Raw genomic sequence first — 18368 nt, 5'->3', positions numbered from 1 at the left:
TACCAAAGTTCCAAAATGCCAGAACCATGAAGAGTAAATGAAATGAGCCACATAAATTAAGAAACATAAAGCATGGTTCTATTTGTTTATGATAATATTAAGAAGCACTATCAACACTGAAAATAAAAATCTTGCATTATTCCAAGTGCTAAGGAAACCAGTGCAAATAATACATAGTTCCTGTCCATAAAAAGCTTTACGATCTCATAAAGGTAAACAGATACACAAGCAGCCACAGTATAATGCAATAGGTACAACCGAGAAACTGAAAAACAAAAAATACAATGAAAACTTAGAAGGAAGCGCTTAATTCCGCCTCAGTGAGAGAGGAAAAGAATTAGGGAAATGCCTCAGAAGAGAAGAAAAATATAAGTTGAAATACGAAGGGTAAGTAGGACCTTAGAGTTTATCACTTGGAAGGGATGAAATTTTTGTTTTGTTTAGGGAAGAGAGATGGGTAGCACTTTTTAGACAAGGAAATAATAAGTGGAATAAAAAGCATGTTCATTCACTCAGTTAACACACATTTATTGAGCACCTACCTATGTTCATGACACTGTTCTAGTTGCTACGGATAGAGTGGTAAAGCAGAAAAACATGGTCCCTACTTTCATGAAACTTACATTCTAGTAAAGGAGACAAACAATAATTAAATAAATAAATAATTTTAGAGAATGCTAAGTGCTGTGAAGAAAATAAAACAGGACTATAATATAAAAGGTAATGGGGCAGGGGGGTGAAGGGAATTATTTTCAACAGAATAGTTGAGGAAGGCATCTCTGAGGAAGTGACATTTAAGTTGAGGCTGGCATAATAAGAGAGATAGTAGGAGTCTGATCATGTAGGTCCTTGTAGACCATAGTAAAGAACTTGCAATTACTATTTATAGTAATTGCAAAGAAAAGCCATTGGAGGGTTTTACACAGGGAAATGGTTAAGATCTGACTTACATTTACATTTATACAATATCATTCTGGCTGCTCTGGCTAAAGTGAGGAAAGAGTAGAGGCAAGGAGAGCAGATAGTAGGCTAGCCCAGGCAAGAAGTCATGGTAGCTTGGACTAGGGTGGTAGAGGCAGAGAGAGAAAAGAGTTGTCAGGTTCAGATGTATTTTAGAGGCAGATGCCAGACAATTTACTAACGGAGTATGAGAGAAAAATGTAACCCCAAGGTTTCTGGCCAGAGCAAATGGAAGGATGGAATTGCATTTAACAAGGAAAACTAGGATAAGAACAGGTTGGGTGGGGAAATTGAGAGTGAGGTTCTGGATATATCAAGTTTAAGATGCCTATTAGACCTCCATGTACAGTTGTGTATAAGAGTTGAAGGTCAAGTAAGAGAGGCCAGAGCAGGAGAACTGACAGCATATACATAGTATTAGACTTTGCAGCCAAAAGAAATCACCTAGGGAAACAGGTTACTTAGAGAAAAGGAAAGAGGCCAAGATGGAGCCCCGGAACATTCCAATAATTCAAAATCAAGCAGAGGAGGAGAAGTCGGTGTAAAGGAGATTGATAAGTGGTCAGTAAGAAAAGAGAGAAACCAAGAAAGTCTAGTATAAGGGAGCTAGGAAGTAACTGTCTGAATCAGGAGGGCATGAGCAATTATGCCAAATGATGCCGAGACATTAACTGCAGAAAAGCCAGAAAAATGACCATGTTCAGGAAACTGTGAAAAGTTCAGTGTGACCACAACGAAGGGTGTGAGAGAGGAGTGTAGTGAGGCTCAAACAGCAGGCTGGGTCAAGGTTCAATATACGTATGTTAAATGAATTTGGGGTCAGAAGACGCCATGTAATGGAAAGTCTACTTGGAGTTTCAAAGCCTTTCATAGGCAGACCTATTTCACAACCATTCTCCAAAATTTTGCTTTTGCTCTAGAGCTTGGCTGACTTCCCTCATGTCAAAAACATCACACCAGGGGCCGGCCCCGTGGCTTAGTGGTTAAGTGCACGCGCTCCGCTACTGGCGGCCCGGGTTCGGATCCTGGGCGCGCACCGACGCACCGCTTCTCCAGCCATGCTGAGGCCACGTTCCACATACAGCAACTAGAAGGATGTGCAACTATGACATACACCTATCTACTGGGGCTTTGGGGAGAAAAAGGAGGAGGACTGGCAATAGATGTTAGCACAGGGCCGATCTTCCTCAGCAAAAAGAGGAGGATTGGCATGGATGTTAGCTCAGGGCTGATCTTCCTCACCAAAAAAAAAAAAAAAAAAAAAAAATCACACCATACTCACTTCAACCTCCGTTCGTGTTGTTCTCATTCTCCTTCTCATCTCCCCCCTCCCAAATACTGCACAGCTTTCAGACCACCTCATGGCCTACCATTTGTATTTATTATAGCTCTCCTCGTCTCTGAATTCCTATATCATATTCTTTAACACTGAAGTATAGCATGTTTTGTACCGTTTGCTTTGTTTCACGTGTAGAAGTCCTGAATTCAAGACTATAAGCATTTTGAGGGTAAATATCTTATTATTCATCAGTATCTCCCTTGGCAACTATCATACTAACAGGTGATTCAATTCAATCCTATAAATATTTAAGAAATAGCTCTGCATATTCTGAACTGCATATAAAGAACTACTAATTCTCATTTTTTGAGCTTACCTATGAAGTGCCATTTTATTTACAAAATTGTGGTTCAGAAAGGTTAAGTAATTGCCCAAGATATGCAGCTATAAAAAGATGGAACCCAGTTTCTAAACTATATTTGATTCTATGTTCTTTACATGTCAGCATCCTATCTCCCAATTGGCTAGGCTGCTTTGGAGATACAAAGATGAATAAGACTCCTGGCTGTTAGGAGTTTACAATTCATTCATTCTTTGATTCCTATTATTATTTGAGTCCTATTATTTGTAATAATACAGGAATAAAAGACATAATCCCCGACCTCAAGACAGACTATTCAGAGAGGTTAAAACAGATATGAGGAACGTGGAGAAAGAAAAGAGTACTTCGAAGTACTATGAAGAAGAATGGATAGTAATTTGACAAGTAGATATGGAGGATGATTTCAGACAGAGACTAGTTTGAGCAGAGATGGAAATGGAAGAATATAGGGAAAGGTACAGAAAGCAATGAGGAAGAAGTGTTAAGAGGAAGGGAAGAAGGGTTTGTGAAAGAAAAAACTTGAAGATTAAGGACCTACATTATGGGGGCTTCAAATGCTAGGCTAAGGAGCTCAGAATTCCAGAAGTCTTGATTATTATATAGATCCTCCTTTATCTTTACATACGAACCTACATACATTTAATACTTTTAGTGCTTGCCTTGCTGCAATTCCTTAGATACGTTTCTTGATCTTGACTGGCAGACTTGTGCAATAACTTTGCAGAAAGGTTTGCGAGGAGCAGCACTGACTGTGAGACTACTTTAGAATAAGATCAATTTAGTCTCGTTCTACAATTCCTCAATAGTCCTGGGAGAGGGTAAGTTGGCAAGAAAAAATATTTATGGCTTTCAACTGCTCAGGAGTCATAGAGCCATCAGATTTGAATCCCTGCTCCACTACCTGCTAGTTATTTGACCTTGAAAAGTCAATCATACATTCTTTCAACAGTATTTAGCAGGTGTCTACCACATACAAGGCACTATTTTAGGTACTTAATTACTCTGTAAATTCTCAGTTTCCTCTTCAGGGAAAGGATAATAATCCTTACTTCATAGAACTATGAATATTAAATTTTAGAAAGCCAAGTGGGAATTTTTATTGTGTATAAGTTTTACAGTGACTTGTTATAACTTACTGAAAATAGAACACTTTTGAGGGGTACTCATATTTTAAAATCTTGCAACGTGATAGTGAAACATTAACAAAACGATCTGTGGTGCTTTTGTGGCAGTTATTTTTCATGTTTTAGTTTCATTCCTCTGCGAGAGTTCATAGAGACTAAAATCTTTTTTGACGCATTGAACATAATTGTATATTATGCCTAATGTTATCCAGACTCATGGTGTACTTTTTCACACAGGTCTTATTTGGGGTTGATACACCACATTCCTATACCTCGTGAGAATGGTTTGTTTGGAGGAGTAAGCTGAGGGTATTATCTGTGACCTCAGACTCCAGACTGCTTCATTCACTTAGCCATTAATAATAATGGCTAGCCTTAAATGAGTGCTACTATCTCATTTAAGTATCAGGCATTAAGTATCAGGCATTAAGAGCTTCATGTCAACTTTATGAAGTTATTATTATCATTTTCATTTTATAGATGAGGAAACTGATGTTAAATTACTTGCTTAATTTTGTGCCACAGACAAAATAAGGAGCAGTGACCCAGGTCTAACTCTTATGATTTGTCCTCCAGGTACTGGAGAAGGGAACCCATCATATTTCTGCTTTGAGTTTTCTGAGGGATGGGCACACAAGCAAACTTACAATTCACATATAGTACCATTTGCTAAGAACTCTAATACCACTTTTCCTAAGGTGGTATGGAAATACAGAGGAAGAATACCTAAATTAAACTAAAGAGGCTTTTCACAGAATCTGGCATGTGAACTGAGTAAATTTCGTTTCTTTGTTTTGTGAGAGGTGTTTTTTAGGGGTTCGGGGGCAAAGGCTGTAAAGAATTTACTGTGGTGATTTGCATAACTTGCAAAGACTTTATTGCTAAAATATTATCTAGACAAACTGATTCTAGCTGCTGCTTAGCAGAATGAATTGAGTCCTCAAGTTGCTGCATCTAGGAGCAATTTTCTCCCTAACAGTGTCTTCTAATGGTTGGTTAGGATAGTTAGCCACGGTTAATCCACCTTCAAGCTGTCTCTCTTTCAACTTCAAAATGTAAAGTCATTCATGCTACTCCAACTCGCGACCTTTAGAGTACTCTGAGGATGACTCCCAACCAAAGTAGGTAGTTGAGAAATAATATGAAACTTTTTCTTTTAATAGCATGTTTTCTTTTCCATTAGAGGAAGAACTAAAGGTGTAAGCAAACGTAGAAACTTTTTAAAAGCAGTTTGAATTTTAACTAATGCAAGAAATGGTTTTCAAAGGACATCTATTCTCTCATCACTGTTTTTTAATTTTTTATTCTTCATTATGATTTTCCTTTCAGTTCAAATATTTGCATTTACCAAAAAGGAGATAGTTTTGTTTCTACAAACAGACAAGGGCCATTAAAACCTACCATTGCTCTACTCTCAAACACAGACTGAAATTAATGTTTAAAATGTAATGAGAATCATATACACTGTCTCCAAGCTTTGAGCTAGTGACTATTTGCAAACAATATAATACAATATAATGCAATGAATGTTAAAATTTTTAAACAATTAGTAAGCAAATTGCTAGACATTTTCACATAGAGCATCTCATAATTCTCCTAGCCAGTTTCTTAATTTTAAAATGGCGGGGGGGGGGGGGACGGCGCAGGAAAGATATGAGAGGGAACCATAAAAAGACAGATTAGATAGATAGATATCCACTCCCTTAAAAGTTTCAGTATTATAACTAAGCATTAATATCTAAGCTACCAACACAATTCTAGAAATAGTTTCAGAGCGACATCCCTTCTCTGCTTTCTTTTTTGTCCAGAGGTCTTGGGTTTCCAGTGTTCTTTCCTCAGCAAAATGTCCACCTCTGCCTCAGGAGATCCCATTCCCATTTAACTATGAACATTCATCAGAAACATCTATGAAATATCTGCCTTCTAATGAGTATCAATTTCATTTTAATTCTCTGGCTTAGTTTAATACATTTTATATTCCCCTCCAGTTTTTTTTTATAAGGGGAAAATAATGCACAGCATATTTTAACACACAGTCCCCAATAAATAAATTTGAAACTACACATATTTTTATACATGTGAACATAAAAAGCCATAAATTATTAGCCTCTACACATCAAGTATTGATAAAAGCAACAACGTTAAGAAAATAAATGTAACAGTCTTTAATGTCTTGACTGAGTTTATTTCACTTTGAGAGAGCACTTTAGTGATCCACTTATGCAGAAAGCACATGGCTCTTTTAATACATATGATGCAGTGATTTTTCAAGGTCTGGCTGCATTACGGTAGTGGAACAATCATTTGATCATCATATAGCTATATACCTGTGATTAATTCCTGATTAAGAAGAGGAATGGGGCCGGCCCTGTGGCTTGGTGGTTAAGTGTGCATGCTGCGATGCTGGTGGCCCGGGTTCGGATCCCGGGTGCGCATCAAGGCACCACTTCTCCGTTCATCCTGAGGCCGAGTCCCACATACAGCAACTAGAAGGATGTGCAGCTACGACACACAACTATCCACTGGGGCTTTGGGGGGAAAAATAAAATAAATAAAATCTTTAAAAAAAAAAAAAAAGAAGAGGAATGTCTTCCCTCCTGCCAAATAGCAGCACCCCATTTCTTAGGGTAGCACAGCAGTAGGCAGGGTGTCTTGCATCTAGAATAGTAACAGTAATTTAAGGACTTCCTTTCCAGCAATCCTTGAATCAAGAATTCCCTCTTAAAGTCTTCAGTGGGAAGATTTGGCCAGGCCAAGCCGTAGTCTTCCTATTAAAACAGTGAGTTCTAGAGGAAGCACTCACTGTTATAAAATATAAATCCATCAAGATTAAACAACTGGACTAGGAAAAAGAACAAATTCAGACTTGGGCTTCAAGGTTGTTATGGCCTGAATGCTTGTGTCTCCCTTCAAAAATCACACGCTGACAGCCTAACCCCCAATGTGATGGTATTTAGAGGTAGGGCCTTTGGAGGGTGATTAAGTTTAGATGAAGTCATGAGGGTAGAGCCCCCATAATGGGGTTAGTGTCCTTATAAGAAGAGGAAGAAAGACCAGAGCTCGCTCTTTCTCTCTATGCCAAGTGAGGCCACAGCGAGAAGGCACCCATCCGCAAGCCAGAAAGAGGGCTCTCACCAGGAACCAAATCTGCCAGCACCTTGATCTTGGACTTCCCAGCCTCCAGAACTGTGAGAAATGTCTTTTGTTTAAGCCACATAGTCTACGGTATTTTGTTATAGCAGCCTGGTTGACTAATATAAGGGCTTTTAGGACTTCTGTATTCTCAGCACTCAAGTAAACAGCTGCCATCAGTTCAGCACAGGCTTCTAAATGGCTGTCTATCTGTTAAACACCTGTACATACACATCCAAATTAAAATCTCACTCATTAAAATCCACGGTAGAAAACAATATGCTTTTGTCAAAACTCATATAACTGGGGGACCCTTAAGAATTGTGCATTTATTGTATGGAAATTTTATCTCCATAAAAAATTGTACACCATAAAAAAAAATATTTGAACAATCTGATAGCTATCATTTTTTGCAATTAAATGGGCCCCATATTTTTAACTTCAAAAATACAACACACAGGGGCCAGCCCAGTGGTGTAGTGGTTGGGTTCACACGCTCTGCTTTGGCAGCCTGGGGTTCATGGGTTCACATCCCGGGCACGGACCTGCGCACTGCTTGTGAAGCCATGCTGTGGCAGGCCTCCTGCGTGTAAAGTAGAGGAAGATGGGCATGGACATTAGCCCAGGGACAATCTTCCTCAGAAAAAAGAGGAGGATAGGCAACAGATATTAGCTCAGGGCTAATCTTCCTCACCAAAAAAAAAAAAAAAAAAAAAAGTGTTACAACACACTTGGGGCCAGCCCTGTGGTGTAGTGTTTAAGTGCGGTGCGTTCAGCTTTGGGGGCCCAGGTTCACGGGTTCAGATCCCGGGCGCAGACCTACACCACTTGTCACCCACATATAAAGTAGAGGAAGACTGGCACAGATGTTAGCTCAGGGCTAATCTTTCTCAAGCAAAGAAAAATGAGGAAGATTGGCAACAGATGTTAGCTCCGGGCTAATCTTCCTTAGCCAAATAAAAAAAAAAACCAAAACGCTTTTAATCAATGTAAATGGAAACCAGGAATTTGTTGCCATTGCTACTTAATAATACTATATGTCCACTGACACATACGGGTTGTTGTCAGTGAAATTATACTTCTCAAATCAATGCTGTATATGTGGTTAAGCAAGTAAAGTATTAACACCAATACAGGGATTGAAAATCTCCTGTTTCATTCCTGCTGTGTGCATATGCTATTTCTTTTCTTGTACTGGATATTTTAAAGAATAATATCAACTTAAAATAATAGGCTTAGAAGGTTCACTTCCAATAGATTTTATTTTTTAAATATGACAATATTAAAGCAAAAACAGTAGTTTCAAATTACTGTGACTTTTTATTATAAAAATGTAAACAATCTTGGAATATGCTATCGAATATTAATACTTTACAATTTATATCTTTCCAAAAGGCCCTACAAAATTTTCTCTCTTTGGGAATATTTTATGATCTACAATGATCTTTTTATCCTTTCAGATACACCAAGATTTTAAATTAAAAGGCATGACACACAGCAATTTAAATTTCCATTCCAAACTTACAGAGTCATATGAGCTCTTGTCAACAAAAGACCAAATTTACTATAATTATGGATTATTTACACTAAAACAAAATAAGAAATCAATATGTAAATGTAGTGTTTGTTGTAGCTAATGCAGCCAGCAATGACAGATTAGGATCAAATAGCAATCAGTTTGAAAATCTGGCACATATGTAAATGAGCTAGGGACTTGATGTTTACATTTGACTGTATTTCATTCAGGATTTTTAAATTGTCTCAGGAATAGCATAAAAATAAAATGTTAATCTTTCCACTATAAATACAACTTGAGCCCTCATCATAACTGAAACTAGATTTTGCTCCTGTCCAGCTAAACTAACATGTGATACTAATAATTCTGAGCTGTAGATTACATCATTCTTAATTAACACTCTGCTACAGTTGTTAACATCCTCCAAGACACCATGTTATCATCACCACAAGTTCTGTAACAATCTTAAAACCACATTTAACAAAGGTTGGCCTCTTACTCTGCAGCTACTTTTAATTGCTTTCTTTGCTGGCAATTAAATATGTCTAAATAAACAAACGTTTGGTTTCACATAATTCTTAATAACATTTTTCATGATGATTTTAAAGTTCAAGTGTCCTTGTGTCTATAATTACTGTTTATCAATATAGTGATATATTGGATTCAGCAAAATGTATTAACCAAAGTATGTTAGATTAATCAAAATGTGGTAATTAATGGTGATAGTGATATATTGTGATCCATCAAGTAGTTCATAACAAAACTGTCAAAACATAATTCTATCCTTCTAGACAAAATATGAAGAAAACAAAAAAAATTACCTTTACATTGATTTTTGTTTCCTGAATTACTGACCAAGTTTCTGACTGTCCATTAAATCAACCATAGACAATACCTGCAGTTCTTTTTCAAAGTGTGATGTTAACAAGCTAATCTCAGTAGTCACTGACCTATCAATAGGCAGTAAACTATATAAATGGGTTTGGTACATCAATCCAATTAGATGTGTTGTGATCTCCACAATGCTTTAATTGGGGACAAGTTTCTTCTTTCACCCAGAATGCATAACTTTAGGGAAATGTTTTCTTCTTAAAATGAGCTACTTTTCAGTAGCCCCTTATTAAGAAACATTTACCAACCCAATACTTCCTAATTTCACTTTTGCAAAATCTAATATTAATGCTCACTAGAATTAAATTCAAGTTGAACAGTAATCACAGTACTGTACTTGAAACATTGATTATATCAATTTATTCTTCTTTTTTTGTGTGTGTGAGGAAGATCAGCCCTGAGCTAACATCTGCCAATCCTCCTTTTTTTGCCGAGGAAGACTGGCCCTCGGCTAATATCTGTGCCCATCTTCCTCCACTTTATATGGGATGCCGCCACAGCATGGCTTGACAAGCGGTGCACCGGTGTGTGCCCGGGATCTGAACCCCGGGCCGCCGCAGCGGAGCTCGAGCACTTAACAGCTTGCACCACCAGGCCGGCCCCTATGAATTTATTCTTGAGAAATGATGAGGTACTTTAAGAATGATATATCAATTTGTTATTAAATACTGTACTGATTACAATACTGGCAAAGCATTTTCACAGATGAATATCCTTTATGAAAACAAAAAAAAAGTTGTTTTGAAAGCACTTTGGAAGAAAAAAATTAATTGATCCAATCAGAACATTTACTTGTAAGTTTTCAGAAAACTGTCATTTATAGGCCATTTAAGGACTCTCTGCCACACTGCTAAAACCTCACAAATACTGATCAATAAAAAGCCACCATGAAGACACACTCATAGAAAAACCATTTTGAACGACACATCAGCAAATTATTCAGAAGTTAAAACCTATTGTGTTTTTTTTTCTAGTTTGAAATTAAAAATACTTAGCCAAAGGAGTCCTCCATTGGAAGTTGTTTATCTCTTCCTGAAGGAGCTGCATCATGTTGCCCATCCCCTTAAATGATTTATTGAGCACCTACTATGGGACAGCAGGCACTGCTCCTGGTTTACGTTACACATGAACTAGGTTGAAATGAGATTTTACGTTGAGGACCATATTGACTCTGACCTTTTTCACATCACAATATGACCTTGTGAATAAATGTAATAATCTCTTCTCTTCCTCTGGGAAAAGCAGGACTAGAATGGGGAAAAAATGCTGTAAAGTGTTCTCATTAAAACTCTTCCTTTCTGGGGAGAAGCAGCATGGGCAGAAATAGTATTCTCCCTATGAGACCCCTGCAGAAGCTTGAAGAAAAGCAAACAAAACATTCTCATGATCCTTGAAGTCTCTTCTAAGCCTATGTTTGATATGCACTTCACTAGATCCATTAAGCATGGTATAATAAGGGAAAGACTGAAGTATTCCTCCTCTCTCTCTGCTTCTTGTAACCATCCATCAGCTGTGGTAATAGGTGTTCACCTGTGCTCCTAGCCTGGGTCCTAGCTAAGAGGTGCCACCCTCTGGGTGGTATGTGTATTGATACTCATATAAACATAGTACACCTAGTAATCTAACTAGGTTAGATTTCAGAGAAGGCAGGGATGAGACCAGTAGCTTCCTCTGTTACTTCCTATGCCCTAGTGCGCTAAATTCTCTTCCACTTCTTACGTTGTGTGATAGATACACGCTGGACAAGGCTTGCCATGAGCTCTCTAGGCTCTCTTTCCTACTGTGACTAGGTTGGTGGGGCAGGCCTATTGCATCAGTCCATCAGGCTCTGAAGACCCAGTCATAACTCCTTCTACAGGCCACCTGAGCATGTGGATCCTAAGATTTAGATCTGAAGTGAGAGGTAAAAGACCCCACTTAGGACTCAAGTCTAAGCCACATGTTCCGTTGGGTGCCTGTCTGGCTATTAAAGCAGTTTTGTTTTCCAATTTGGATAATGATTTTTGTGTGTATAATCCACTGATGAGAACCCTAGAGGAAAGGAAGAATGAATGGCATCATGGATGTCTAAGAATGTAGAAAACCCTCTTTATTTTCTGGTAGCATCTGAGGCCCAGAGCAGAGGAGTGACCTGTCCAAAGTCATACAGTGATTCTGTGGCAGAGCTGGGGCTAAAACTCCGATATCTAGACTCATTACTCCTTGAATCCTTCCGCAGCACCCACTGAAAAATATAACACCCTCCTTTTGCTTAATTCAAGGTTATTGTCATCTGCTTTCCTACCAATAGTTTTCTAAAGACAAAAAAAAGGCCATATATTTTAACGCCAGTGGTTTATTCAACTATCACAGGAGTCCCAATTAGCACCCTGAATTTACTTCTGCTTGCACAAATAGCAACTAATTCAAAGCCACAGTCAAAAGCAACTTCACAACTCAGAGGCCACAGAAGAGGACCATATGCTTCACTGCATGACCAGAGCTCAACAATACCCTCAAAGAAGTCACTGAAATATTAACTGCAATCATCCTTCCAGTATAGTAAGGTCAAAACTCAACAGCAAGACTCAATTACTACTTGTAAAAGGGACAACTACACACAAGAGATACCTTATTTTGTGTCACCTTGCCGTAAAAATGAAGAAAATCTACATAATTAAAATGAAGCTGGACATTTACATCACTTATTAAAATGAAACCAAAGCAAGTTCAAGACTGTCTTTTACTACCTTTTCTAGCAAGATGATCATTAGTAATTCCAAATCCAAAAATATTAAACCTTCTCCAACTATATTTATACATGGCATGAGGGCTTCAGCACTAGCTAGTTCCCTTGCCTGGAATACTCTTCATTCTGGCCTTCACTTGAATGGCTCCTCCATCATTCGGGTCTCAGCTTAAATGGTACGTCTTCAGAGAGGCCTTTCCTGACCTTACAACCTACCGTAGTCACCCAATTACTTATCATGTCACTCTATTTTAGTTTTCTTCAAAGCACTAATTATCATCTGCTATTTTTTCTTGTTTATCTTGTTTATAGTTTGTTGCCTGGTCCCCCACCCTACCCCTACCTCTATACATATTACATTGTAAACTCCATGAAAGCAGGCACGTTGTTGTCTTGTTCCTCACTGCATCCCTAGCACCTAGAACAAGGACTTAGCACATTGAGTAAGATGGTACTCAATCTATATCTAGTAAACGAGTGAATAATTGATATCCTGCATGAATAACATGATAAATAAACTCTCTATTTATCTGAAAAACACTTTATTATAAGTTTGACAATTAGCAAAACAGCCAATGGAGAGACTACAGATGCATGGGCCAAAAGTGGCATTCCTCAATTAGTAATAAAACTTTTCATATTCATTCAACAATTGTTTGTTTATTAAAGGCCTCTTATGTAGAAGACACCTTCACGACCTGAGGGAGATGCTCAGTAAGAATGCTCTCGCTCTTTTCAGCTCAGGATCTGGTTGGAGAAAGGACAGCCATACATGAAATAACACTAGGAAAACTAGGACTCATAGAGGAGAGACGTTGCCTGAGACCACAAAACCAGTGTAGGACAGATAGAGGACTGAAGAGTCTGACTATAAAGCCAGAGCTCCTTCCATTACTCCATACTATGATGGGAAAGACCATAAGGAACACTGGACAAAAATAAAGGCTAAGCTCATGTCAAAGAGTGGAGATTGTCTAGCTCTTTACATTTATGGGATACTTGCAAAGATCTTCTATATAATATCTAATCTCTGTTCTGCATGATGCTTGATATCCCACCATTAGAACTTTACTCTTGAGCTTTAGTCTCTCTTAAGAGGCAAATAGCCTTAGGAATGTGTCACTTTACAATATTTATTCCACAAATATTTCTAAGTACCTACTATGTTTCGGGCACTCTTTTAGCTGTTGAAGATATAACAGTGAACAAAAAAATGTCCCTGATTTCTTGTAGCTTTAAATTGTGACGAGCAAGACGGACAACAAATACGACTATATTAATAACTTTACTAATATACTGCATTGTCATGATAAAGCAAGACAAAGGGAGAAAGTATGACAGAGGCCTGTTTTAGACATGGGGATCAAGAAAGGCTTCTCTGAGAATGTGACATTGAGTAGAGGCTGAATAAAGTGAAGGAAGGAGCCAAGTTGATAACTGGTGGAAGGTCATTCCAGGCAGAGGAATAGCAAAGTGCAAATGCCCTGAAGTGGAGGCACACTTAGAATGTTTAAAGAAGAGCAAGGAGGCCAGTGTGGCTGGCAAGCTATGAGCCAGAGGGAGAGTGATAAAAGACGAAGTCAGAGAGAATCAGGGACAAGATTATATAAGTTCTTTATAGCCATAGCAAGGAACTTGGATTTTATTCTAAGCGTGATGGAAAGCTAGGGAAGGGGTTTGAGCAGGGGAGAGCATGGGTTTTTTTAATGTGTGTATGTGTGTATGTATGTATGTATTTATTTATTGCTGAGGAAGATTCACCATGAGCTAACATCTGTGCTAATCTTCCTCTATTTCGTATGTGGGTCGTCGCCACAGCATGGCTGGAGTGGTGTACGTCTGCACCCAGGATCTGAACTTGTGAACCTGGGCCGCCAAAGTGGAGTGTGCTGAACTTAACCACTAGCCCACGGGGCCCAGCCCCAAGTTATGTTTTATAAAAGAGGGCTACTGGTTCATTTACATCTTAGTGAGACCATTTGTACGTGGGGCAAGGTGCAGTTTGAAGGTAGTGGAACAGGACAGGGAAAAGAAGAGGTAATTAAATGGTGAGGCTGAGAGAGGGCAAAAAAAAGTTTACCTGCTCATTTTTTATTATTTATGGTTATAAGTGGGATATACCCATAATTTTTTCTTGTATTATCTTTTTATGGTTTTGGTATCAAGATTATATGAGCATTATAAAATAAGATATGTAGCAATCCCTCTGAAAAGAATTTGTATATAATTGGGATAATCTGTTCCATCAGGATTTGGTAAGATTTCTTTATGGAAATCCTCTGGGGTGGAGGAGGGGGAGGGAGTGGCATGTGAAATTTTTGACTACTAATTCAGTTTCTTGAATGGTTATCATTTTTTTTCAGATTATCTGTTTCTTCTTGTACTCATCTTAGTACTTTATTTTATTTCATTTTTTTTTCCTGAGGAAGATTTACCCTGAGCAAACATCTTGTTGCCAATCTTCCTCTATTTTGTATGTGAGCCACCAACACGGCATGGCCACCAAGTGGTGTAGGTCCGCGCCTGGGAACCAAACCCAGTCCGTCAAAGTGGAGCGCGCTAACTTAACCACTAGGCCATGGGGGCTGGCCTAGTACTTTATATTTTTTTGTAAAATTCTCCATTTCATCTAAATTTCAGATTTTATTGGTATAAAGATATGCATATTTTATTATTATGTATGCATATTTATTTTAAAACAACTTATTAATTTATTTAGTATTAATTTAATAATTTTATTAATTTAAAAATCTCTTCTGAATCTGTAAAGTCCCCTTTTTCATACCTAATATTTTTATTGGTGCTTACTCTCACTTTTTATTAGCGTGACTTTTCAAGCAGTTATTACTCTTGATTACCTCTACCAATTTCTGCTTATTAATCTTTCTTTCTCTTTTCTTCAGACTTATTCTGTTGTTATTTCTCTATTTTCTTATGTTAAATATACAATTCAATTGTTTTCTTTCTTATCTTCTTGTTTTTTTTTTTAAAGATTTTATTTATTTATTTATTTTCCCCCCAAAGCCCCAGTAGATTGTTGTATGTCATAGCTGCACATCCCTCCAGCTGCTGTATGTGGGACGCGGCCTCAGCATGGCCGGAGAAGCGGTGCGTCGGTGCGCTCCCGGGATCCGAACCCGGGCCGCCAGCAGCGGAGTGCACGCACTTAACCACCAAGCCACGGAGCCGGCCCCTCTTATCTTCTAATTAATGGACTTAAAACTTTCCTGTAAATAGCAGTTTTGCTGTAGTCAAAGTTTTAGTAGACAGCACTCTCATTTATGTTCACTTCTAAATATCTAGTGGTTGCTATTATGATTTTATTTTTACCCATATCAAATTGTTTTGATGTAAATTTATTTGTAGCATCCAAATGTATGGAGTATCTCAGAGAAATCTTTTTATTATTACTTTACTTCTAATTTTACTGCATAATGGTCAGATAATGGGGTCAGTATACTAGGGATTCTTTGATACTGGCTTTGGGTTCTAGTACATAGTCAATGTTCATAAGTATTCCATGTATGCTTAATTCAGTTATTCAAATCTTCTATAGCCCACAAATATTTATTGCTTAATTCATTAGTTTCTGAAATATGTTTATGTATGCTTGTGGTTGATCTATTTCTCCTTGTAATTCTGTCCATTTTTGCTGATTTGTGCACACAAGTTAACAATTGTCCTGTCTTCTTGGTAAATTGTCCCTCAATGCTATTTGCCTTAAATTCAATTTTATGTAATATTAATATTGCTATACTACATTCTTTTAATATTTGGCTGGAGCACCTAGAATATAATTTTCTGTTGCTTCATTTTTTCTATGTCATTTCTTTAAAAGATGTTTCTCTGGTAAACAACATAGAGCTGACTATTTTTAAAACCCTATTTGAGAGCTTCTGTCTTTAATAGGAGAGTTTAATACTTTCTTTATTGAGATTTTGATACATTTGATTTTTTTTCTTGCTACCATATTTTCTGTTTTCTACTCTCCTTGTTTTCCTGTGCTTCTTTTTCATATCACTGTTTGCTGAAGTACTGACTAAGTTTTCTCATTCTCTTTTTTCTTCTAGAAGTATACAGGTTATTTTTCTTTAGTGTTTATCCTCTTTAGTTATAACATTTATACCTAGGTTTATGTTTTCTAACACAGACTACAGTTAATCAGTATCTCTAGCGTTCTTCAAACAAGAACCTAAACAAACTCCCAATAACTACTCTCTCTCTGTCATCACTTCACCACTTCTACTAACTCAGTTTCCCCATCTGCAAACTGTGGGTAATAACACCTATGTATGATTTACTGTGAAGATTTAATAATATAAAGAGCTTAGCCAAAAGCCTGTCTTCATAAATGATAATTATTGTGTCACTATATTTACCACATACTTTAACTTCATACTTCCTTAAATCCTTATTCTTGTAACTATTACCTATCTTCTATTTCAGTATTATCTATAATTTGCACTTCGTCATCAACTATAACAGCTCTGAAATCCAGAACCCAGAAATGTTCTCCACTTGCTCCAACTTTCTGTTCTTCTACCTTTCCTATTGTCTCTAAACCTGCTAGCTATCTTCATTTCAACACTCAATCCCTGGACTCCACCCTGCTTCCCTGCTTTGGACTGAACTGTATCCCCCCTAGAATTCTTATGTTGAAGCCCTAACCCCCAATATGACTGTATTTGGAGACAATCTTTAGGACGTATTAAGGTTAAATGAGGTCATAAGGGTGGGGTCCTAATCCAACAGGATTGGTGTCTTTATAAGAAGAGAAAGAGAGACCAGAGCTCTGTTTCTCTCTGCCATGTGAGGACACTGCAAGCCAGGAAGAGAGCTCTCACCAGAAAGCAAACCTTGCCAGAACATTGATCTTGGACTTTCCAGCCTCAAGAACTGTGAAAAATATATGTCTGCGGTTTAAGCTACCCAGTCTATGGTATTACGTTATAGCAACTCAAGCTAAGACACTCCCACATCCTTTTTGGCCACTAGCCCTTTTTTGGTTTCACTTTTTCAAATTTTTCCTATTTGCTGTGTCTTTCTCCTCATACTTCTAATAATTCTCCAGTTTCCTGACCCTACTCCTCCCTCAATTTCTTCTTTCCTTCACAGTTGAGTTTTCTGAAAATAACAGTAATTCCAATTCCTCATTTCTCACTTATCCCTCAAAATCTACTACAATCTGATTCTCTTTCTCATCTTTATACCAAAAACGATCTCAATAAAGTCATCAGTTACTTATATATGCCAAACTCAATGGGTTTTTAAATAATTATCATCCTATTTGGAATACACTGCAGTATTTTGCACCATTATACATTTGAGACAAAAAAATATAGGCAGTAGTACAGATTTCTCAGGATTGTTTCAGTTCTAGACATACAACTTTGAATTACATATGGAACACACAACAGGGAAAAGCTCCATTAGCACTAGGACATGTGGGCTTATAAATAGAGATTTGTGAGTCATCTATACATATTTGGAAATTGAAGGGCTGAGAGCAGATGTCAGGGAGAAGGGACTGCTGAGAACAGAACTCTCAGGACACCAACCTTTAGAGCAGATGAAGAGGAGCTTACTGGATGAATCAACCTGAGTAGCACACAGAACACTAAGAATGAAGGAAAATTTCTGTAAAGAGGTGAATTAAGAAAAAACCATCATAACCTTTAATGAACAGGTTATAAGCTCCTTGAGGGCAGAGCTTGTTTTTATCTAGTAGGAAATCAACAAATCTTTGATGGACTGAATCTTTCCTACAATAATATGAAACATGCATAATTAACAGGTTTTATTCCCTTTTTAATTTTACTATGATTTACAGTATAATTTGAAGTTGTGCCATAGGGGTACTGCTTCACCTTTCAATTAGTTAGCGATTTATTAAATCTGACCCATTAAAAAAGGTTTTTAAATGCTTTTCAACTATTATGAAGAGTAAGAGTTCACTCAAATTCTCAGAAGGCTTGAAATTCTGTTTTCTGAAGAACATAATTTTGCTTTAAAATAATTCTAAATATAATTCAACCATAGGCACTCATATCATAAGTGTGCTGCACTTAGCCTTTTTTTTTTTTTAAGAAAGAAGCTGTAAATACAAAATAAGACTCAATTACCAGGCACCCCCTAGTGGCAGTAAAGTCAAGTTAAGAAAAAAACTTTTATAGGACATGGTTTAAGACATAGTTCTCTATACCTAGAGTTCTCACCAAACCCTGAGAATAAAATGATTTGTCAGTAAACAATTTAAGAGCATGTTATTTTATATCTACATTTTATTAAATGATTATGTACTATAATGTACTGTAACTAAAAGTAAATTCACACATTGAAATTTCATAAATATTCTT

The 18368-nt window shown here is 37.4% G+C and overlaps 1 protein-coding gene across 5 annotated transcripts in view; it reads right to left on the bottom strand.

The window, feature by feature from the left end:
* FAF1 (Fas associated factor 1) overlaps positions 1-18368 on the bottom strand; it is a 487297-nt gene that overhangs the window by 226098 nt on the left and 242831 nt on the right. The gene's annotated exons all lie outside the window — the stretch shown is intronic.

The sequence above is a fragment of the Ceratotherium simum genome, chromosome 22, assembly GCF_057802395.1.
Source record: "Ceratotherium simum simum isolate JZ-2026a chromosome 22, ASM5780239v1, whole genome shotgun sequence".
In the NCBI taxonomy this organism is placed as follows: Eukaryota; Metazoa; Chordata; class Mammalia; order Perissodactyla; family Rhinocerotidae; genus Ceratotherium; species Ceratotherium simum.
The sequence above is the reverse complement of the archived record's forward strand: the minus strand, read 5'-3'. Positions and strand labels throughout refer to the sequence as shown.